Raw genomic sequence first — 8,497 nt, 5'->3', positions numbered from 1 at the left:
GAAAGATGTCCAAGGCATAGATATAGAGCAGTATGTGCGGGCGGCATGAACCCATTTTATTTCTGCAACAGAAACAGACAGGGAGCTGCAATGTCTCTATGGGGAGGCACTGGATCTCAAGCTTTTCCACCTCTAAAGATGCTGGCTGGATTAGATCAATAGCAGGCTTGAAGCAAGGGTATTCCCTTTTGAGAATTTTCAGCCTTCCTCAGAGTAGAATGGAAAACCTGGGAAGGATTTCACGACCTGGATTCTTGAGCTCAAAGGGCTCACCAGATGAACACAGCTGCAGGTAGAGATCCTCCCTCTCTTTGTGTACAGCGAGAGGAAACCTGGGTACAAGGCTTCAAAAAACTTCCTTCTAGCTGTGTTGTTCATGCTTTAGTGCCCTGGCTCAGGTGTGTCAGTAACCTGACAGAGGGGGTCATCAAGATGATAAGGGTGACATAGTAGAGAAGGAGGATATTTCAAGAAATTAACCCTTTCAGTAACCCCAATCAATAGTGTGATGGTTAAAAACAAACAAAACCAAAAATGGTATTATCCATGCTATGCACTAAGTACAGAGAGTAATGTAGGCCTATCCGTGCATGCGTGCTAAGTCACTCAGTTGTGTCCGACTCTTTGTGACCCTGTGGACTGTAGCCCACCAGGCTCCTCTGTCCATGGAATTCTCCAGGCAAGAACACTGGAGTGGGTTGCCATGCCCTCCTGCAAGGCATCTTCTCGACTCAGGGATCCAACCTCCTTCTCTTAAGTCTCCTGCACTAGGAGGCGAGTTCTTTATCTCTAGCGCCACCTGGGAAGCCCCAGGGCTATCCAAACCTACTTGGAAAGATATTTTCCCCTGCCCCCAATTCTCCCTTCAGGCAGATGATTGTGAAGGAAATTCCAGGCGGAGAACAGACAACTGATATATCAAAGAGAGAGAAACTCTTGAGACCAGGAACCTGCGCTGCCTGCCTGCTGCACACACGGGTGTGTGTGTGTGTGTGTGTGTGTGTGTGTGTGTTTCTGTAGGGTGGGGTGGAGGGGTGGATAGCCACCCAGCAAGGGAAAGGCTAGGTGTCAGTTGTGCCAGAAAAATCCACACAAGGGCCATTTTGAAGGAAGATTCCCTTGCCTCAGAGCAGGGGCACCAGACTGGCAGTGGCAGGGGACCCTTTGCCATCCTTGCCTGGGTGGATGCTGCAGAAACAAGAGGAACCCTCTCCAGGGTCTTGGCACCGCGTAACTGGGAAGGTGGGGAAGGAACTCCAAGAAAACCCAGGGTTAACATTTTCTGCCAGCCTGGAAGGGATAGAGGTCCTGAAATAGAAATTAAATAAGTTTTTGTTCTTGCCCACTTAAGCTTTGGTCCAAGATCACCCTCACCATAGTAACACAAGCCAGAGGATGACTCCATGCATGGCCTGGTTTCTCTACACGCTTGAGGACAAGCCCATCCTCTCATTGTAGTCCCAAAAGATCCGGCTCCCCAGTACCTTGATTTAAAATGGAGGCTTTACTGAACTCCTTATGGGGAGGTGGGAAGATGTAATTTTCACACCCACAACAGAGACTTGGTAGAATCTCCTGTTTCTCCTCCAGCCCAGCAGCCTTCTCTGATTTGTGTTTTCTTACCTCTCCTCTCTCTTTTTTCCCACACAGCCTCTTCTTCAAAACATGCCCTGCAGTCCCCAGGGCAATTCAGCGTTTGCCTTCAGTTTCTACACGCACTCAGGGTTTCTCAAGCATGCCCTGTGTCCCTTCCCTAGCTGCCGACTGGCCTCAAGCCTGCTCTCTTCCTGGACAGATTATTGGGAGAGAGAATAAGATTTTTCTCTCTTTTGTTTCCCCAACATTTGTTGAGTTCTTAGTGTATACCACACTTTACCTGATTTAAGTCTCAGAGGAACTACCTAGAAGTTACTATTATCAGAGAAAAAAATATCTGAGACTCGGAGGAGTTAAGCTCTTTTCCCAAGGTCACACAGCTGGAAATTGGTAGAGAAAGGACCAAAACCCAGCTGGAGCCAGCTTCAGAGCCTGCTGTCAGTCACTCCTTAAAGTGATGCTGAGGGTCCTGAGAAGTTTGCTGCCTCTGAGACTTCATCTCCTGAGGAGAGAATGAATGCAGGCCCCAAAGGACAGACCTTTGGGGAAACCTACACAGCTGTGTACTCTGCCTTTTCTCTGTGTTAGAAGCCAAAGGAAACACCCAGTCATGACATCAGTCACTGGCATCAGTCGGGGGGCCAGGTGGGAGGGCCTGAGTGTGAGGGGGTCCTGTGGAGTGCCTCACCTGTGGGTGAAGCAGGCTCGCAGATGACCTTGCGGTGATTTGCTTCAGAGATGATTTCCAGCGACAGAGGGAATGATTGCATGTGAGGTGCACGGGGATCCCATAAAGTGCACTGGGCTGCCTCTTTCCCCACCCGAGGTCGCCCTGCAGCAGAATCCCCATCTGGGCTCCTGTCTCTGGCACAGCCTGGCCCCAGACAGGTGCCTCTGGCCGGTACAGCACAGCCTCAGCTCTCCCAGCCTGGGGGGCCCCACCAGAGCCAGGGCTGGAGCCAGGTGAGGTGGGGGATGCTGCTGGGCCACCTGTCTTCCTTTTAGCTTTCTTCCACCCACCATCCACCTAGAAGGACCTCAGCTCCTGTTCCCCTGAGCCAAGGGGACCCAACTCTGTGCTGGGGACGTTCAGGTTCCAGCTCAGCCACTGACCAGCCGTGTGACCTTGGGCAAGTCAGCCTCCCTGGTCTTCAACTGTAAAAGTGGACGAATAAGCCTTGCCTCGAGATTCAATTGTGTAAGAAAGCCTGGCAAACAGGAGACCATGTATCAAGCTTTCCCATTCTCAAATCAGCTTCTTATCCAAGGACAAGACACTGGTCCCCCTCCTAGTTTTATTAAGTGTAATTGACATAATGCATAAGTTTAAGATGTATAATATAATGGCTAAATATATGGATATGATTATCACTGTGTTTAGTTAACATCCATCTCTTTACAGAGTTATTTTTTTCTTGTGATGCGAATTTTTAAGATCTACTCTCTTAGCAACTTTAAAATATACAATACAGTACTGTTCACTGTGGTCATCGTGCCATACATTACATGCTCAGAACTTATCTTATAACTGGAAGTTTGTACCTTTTGACCACCTTCATCCATTTTCCCTATCCTGCCTCTCCACCCTCCATCTCTGGTTAACCATCAATTCATTCCTATGAGTTCAGCTTTTTTAGATTTTGCACATAAGTGAGTTCACACATTATCTGTCTTTCTCTGACTTATTAACTTAGCATAATGCCCACAAGATTCATCTGTTTTTTTGCAAAGGGCAGGATTTCCTTCTTTTTATGGCTAATATTCCATTACATATAGTGACCACATTTTCTTTATCCATTCATGCATCGATGGACACTTAGGTTGTTTTTTTGTTTTGGCTATTATAAGTAATGCTGCAACACTTACTGATTTTTAATAATTGATTGAGTTCCTACCTAAACCTTGAGTGGGAAAGAATAAAATGCCAAGGCCCTTAGAGCATTCTCTAGCTTGATCATCATCAAGCAGGTGATACAATCGTCACCTTTAAAGCAAGTGATACAATCATCAGTACAGAGGTGAGCATGAAGCAGAGTGGAAAAGTCACTGACCCAAGGACCCCCAGCCATGTAGGTAGCAGAACTCAGGTTCCTACCTGGAGCATCCTGCTGAGAAAAAAGGGTGGACTGGGGTAGGGGTGGGATAAATGAGGAAGGCCAAACGGGGTATGGGAGCTTTCCAGTTGGAAGGAGGTGCAAGGAGGTGTGGTGGGGGTGTCTGGAAGTTGTCTCTGCAAAGCAAGCCCACGCTCCTTATTTAGACTTGGCCGCTTGAGGGTGTGCCTATACGTAAGTATATATACAGCCAACTTCTTGGCGCACTGGTGAAAACCTGGTGTATAAATTAAGGTACGTGTGGGCACGCCTGCCACAGTGACTCTGTTGGGGAGGAGGAAAGAAGACCCTTCTGTCTGGTGCTTGGGCAAAGAAAGACCTCTTCACGCAGGCAGAGACCTGAAAAGGAGGGAGGGAAGGAGAGCTGGGGATGAGAGAGACAGAGGCATTGAGACAGACTCACAGCCACTACCTAACATTTACCTACTTACTCGAAAGAGACATTACTGAAGCACTCCCCCCTCATTCCCTGTACAGACTCAAAATTTGTTTTTAGCTAAAATTTAGTATATTAAACGTTCAAATTCGTGAATATGTTTAAGTTTAAGCTTTTTGAGTAGCCAGGGTGCCCTTGAGAAGACAATCATTTAATGATGTGAGTGTTATGGGGCTTGGGCAAAGGACAGAGCCTGGAGAAGTTGTGATAAGAGTAAAGAGCCCAGTGGTTTGGAGAGAAGCGTCACCTTTTCCACTGGAGCTGGAGAAATCAAATCAAACTCCTCTGCTGGTCCAGCCTGCTGGTGGGAGAGGGTGGGGGGAGGAAGATGTTGAAATTTGTTTGCTCTCCTATTTGGGAGAAATAACTTGGTTCAGTCCATGACTGCTCCAATCTATCTGAGGCAGTTAGTCTATCCCTTATAGGCTTTATTGGGTATCTGCTGTGTGCAGACTGGGTTTCCCAGATTACATTGTTCCCTGCAACCCTGTAAACTGAGTATTATTGTGTCCTTAGGAAGCTAAAGCCTAGAGAGGCTGAAGGATTTGCCCTAACTCACAAGCCAGTGAGATGCATAGTGAGTAAAAGTGAAGTCTCTCAGTCGTGTCCGACTCTTTGCAACCCCGTGGACTGTAGCCCACCAGGCTCCTCCGTCCATGGGATTCTCCAGGCAAGAATACTGGAGTGGGTTGCCATTTCTTTCTCCAGGGGATCTTCCCAACCCAGGGATCAAAACCAGGTCTCCCGCATTGCAGGAAGACGCTTTAATCTCTGAGCCACCAGGGAAGCCAGTGAGATGCATAGCCTCCACTGAAACCCAGGTTCATCTGGATCTGGACCCACTATGCTTCCCATACCAGTGGTTCTCAGAGTGAGATCCCTGGGCCAATGGCATCACTAAGGAATTTGTTAGAAATGCAGATTCTTTGGTCCACCCTAAACTTACAGAATCTGAAATTCTGGGGATGGAGTTGAGAAATCTGTCTTATTTTTATTTTTAAAAATATTTGTTTGGCTGTGCCGAATCTTAGTTGAGGCCTGAGGGATATTCCATCTTTGTTTTGGAGTTTGAGGTCTTTAGATGCAACATGCGAACTCTTAGTTGAGGTATATGGAATCTAGTCCCCTGACTAAGAATTGAACCTGGGAGCTTGGCGTCTCAGCCATCGGACCCCCAGGGAAGTCCTGAGAAATCTATTTTAACAAGTCCTCCGGGTGATTCTAACCCAGGCAGAGTTCGAGAGCCACTGCTCTCTACTGCATTGTCTTCTGATTAGGAATAACAGATTGTCCCTACCCTCAGGGGTTTACAATCTGCTTGGGAAAACAAGATAAACATACATCTATTTATTTTTTTAAAAGGTGACTGGGCTTGCAGAGTTAGCGTTCTTGAAGTTTTAGGGGAAACAGTGGCCTTGGGGATGGCCCAGCCTATACAAGGGAAGAAGGGGGAGACTGGCTGGTTAGGGAGGGATACCACTGTATGTAAAGGTGGGGAAGCTGGGGTCAGACTTCCCCAGATGCAGTGAGGGAACCAGCAAGTCTGGTGGGGATGAAGCTCCATGAGGGAGGACAGTGGGAGGCTGGATGACTCGTGCTCTGGAATTTCCAGCTATGGAGCTCCCCCCAGAGATTCTGCCCACTGTTCATTTGGCAATCCACATTTAGGAGGAATCTGTTGGGTGTGCCCAGCAGGGAGCAGTGGGAGCTAATAATAGGCTCCCTGACCCACTGACTGCCTGCTTCTAGGCTTTCAGCCTTGGGCTCAAATGTTACTTTCTCGTGTGAAGCCTTCCCTGACCCTCCCTCCTAGTAGGCTACTTAAAGGTCCCTCCTTTCCGTCTCTCAGCACTTTGTACAGTCCCTGTCACTGCCCTTGCCACCCAGTGATGGGCCATTTGCTGGTCTGCCTGACCCACTGTGGGCCAACACTGCATCTCATGTAACTTTGGTTCTGGCACGTGGCAGGTGCTCAAATCTCAAATCTTTGTTAAATGAATGAGTGAGTGGATGAATGAACGAACAAGTTGATCAATGATAATGTTTCCCCATGGGCACAACAGCTGTGTGCTTGCTCAGCTAAGTGGAAAATTGATGTCTATGAATTGATTCAGCCTTTTCATTGACTTATATCATATCGTGCAGGTGCACTTTCTTTGTCTGTCTTTAACAGATTCCTCCTCATTCATTTGTTGGCATATCTCTATCGAACACATATTATATGGCCAGCCCCTTACAAAATGCAGAGACCCAGTGGTGAATACGGGGCCTGCTTTGAGTGAACTTATTCTTTAATCTTCCGGGAGGTCCCAACATCTCATTATCAAGGTTTTTTGTTTTAATCATCACCTTATTATAGAGTGGATTTAATCTCTTTTGGATCAGAGATACTTTTGAAAATCTGACAAAATTTAGACCACATCTCCAAAAGGAGATTTACATTCTGAGGTTCATAAGTTCTCCCTAAATCTATCCGTGGACCCTGAGTTAGGAACTGCAGGCCTGAGGTGGCTGCCCGGTAGGAGTTGGTCAAACTGTGCAGAAGGTTTAGAGCCACATCAAGCAGAATTTTGCCCCTCGGTATCTGTCAAGTGAGTAAGGGGGCCTGAACAGTAGTCTGAGCTGACTCAGTGGTCTCAGGATCACCATAAACTGATGGAGAGTCTGTGGTCAGAGTGGCCAGCTGTGCGGCACACAGGTAGCGAGGAAGAAACTCTGCTTCCTCTGAGGTGACAGCCTTCATCTCTTGCCTGTGATGCTCTCTGAGAACCTCCCTTGTCTGTCCACCTGTGACCAGCATGTGGACTGTGGGGAAATAAAACTCCCTTAGATTTCTCAGTTCAGTTCAGTTCAGTCACTCAGTTGTGTCCAACTCTTTGTGACTCCATGAATCGCAGCACACCAGGCCTCCCTGTCCATCACAAACTCCCGGAGTTTACTCAAACTCCTGTCCATCGAGTCAGTGATGCCATCCAGCCATCTCATCCTCTGTCATCCCCTTCTCCTCCTGCCCCCAATCCTCCCCAGCATCAGGGTCTTTTCCAATGAGTCAACTCTTCGCATGAGGTGGCCAAAGTATTGGAGTTTCAGCTTCCACATCAGTCCTTCCAGTGAACACCCAGGACTGATCTCCTTTAGGGTGGACTGGTTAGATGTTCTTGCAGTCCAAGGGACTCTCAAAAGTCTTCTCCAACACCACAGTTCAAAAGCATCAATTTTTCGGCACTCAGCTTTCTTCACCATCCAACTCTCACATCCATATATGACTACTGGAAAAACCATAGCCTTGACCAGATGGACCTTTGTTGGCAAAGTAATGTCTCTGCTTTTAAATGTGCTATCTAGGTTGGTCATAACTTTCCTTCCAAGGAGTAAGCATCTTTTAATTTCATGGCTGCAATCACCATCTGCAGTGATTTTGGAGCCCAAAAAAATAAAGTCTGACACTGTTTCCACTGTTTCCCCATCTATTTCCCATGAAGTGATGGAACCAGATGCCATGATCTTAGTTTTCTGAATGTTGAGCTTTAAGCCAACTTTTTCACTTTCCTCCTTCACTTTCATCAAGAGGCTTTTTAGTTCCTCTTCACTTTCTGCCATAAGGGTTGTGTCATCTGCGTATCTGAGGTTATTGATATTTCTCCTGGCAATCTTGATTCCAGCTTGTGCTTCCTCCAGCCCAGCATTTCTCATGATGTACTCTGCATATAAGTTAAATAAGCAGGGTGACAATATACAACCTTGATGTACTCCTTTTCTTATTTGGAACCAGTCTGTTGTTCCATATCCAGTTCTAACTGTTGCTTCCTGACCTGCATACAAGTCTCTCAAGAGACAGGTCAGATGGTCTGGTATTCCCATCTCTTTAAGAATTTTCCACAGTTTACTGTGATCCACACAGTCAAAAGCTTTGGCATAGTCAATAAAGCAGAAATAGATGTTTTTCTGGAACTCTCTTGCTTTTTCTATAATCCAGCAGATGTTGGCAATTTGATCTATGGTTCCTTTGCCTTTTCTAAAACCAGCTTGAACATCTGGAAGTTATCGGTTCACGTATTGCTGAAGCCTGGCTTGGAGAATTTTGAGCATTACTTTACTAGCATGTGAGATGAGTGCAATTGTGCGGTAGTTTGAGCATTCTTTGGCATTGCCTTTCTTTGGGATTTGAATGAAAAGTGACCTTTTCCAGTCCCGTGGCCACTGCTGAGTTTTCCAAATTTGTTGGCATATTGAGTGCAGCACTTTCACAGCATCATCTTTCAGGATTTGAAATAGCTCAACTGGAATTCCATCACCTCCACTAGCTTTGTTCATAGGCCCACTTGACTTCACATTCCAGGATGTCTGGCTC

Source organism: Cervus elaphus, chromosome 1 (genome assembly GCF_910594005.1).
Source record: "Cervus elaphus chromosome 1, mCerEla1.1, whole genome shotgun sequence".
In the NCBI taxonomy this organism is placed as follows: Eukaryota; Metazoa; Chordata; class Mammalia; order Artiodactyla; family Cervidae; genus Cervus; species Cervus elaphus.
The sequence above is the reverse complement of the archived record's forward strand: the minus strand, read 5'-3'. Positions refer to the sequence as shown.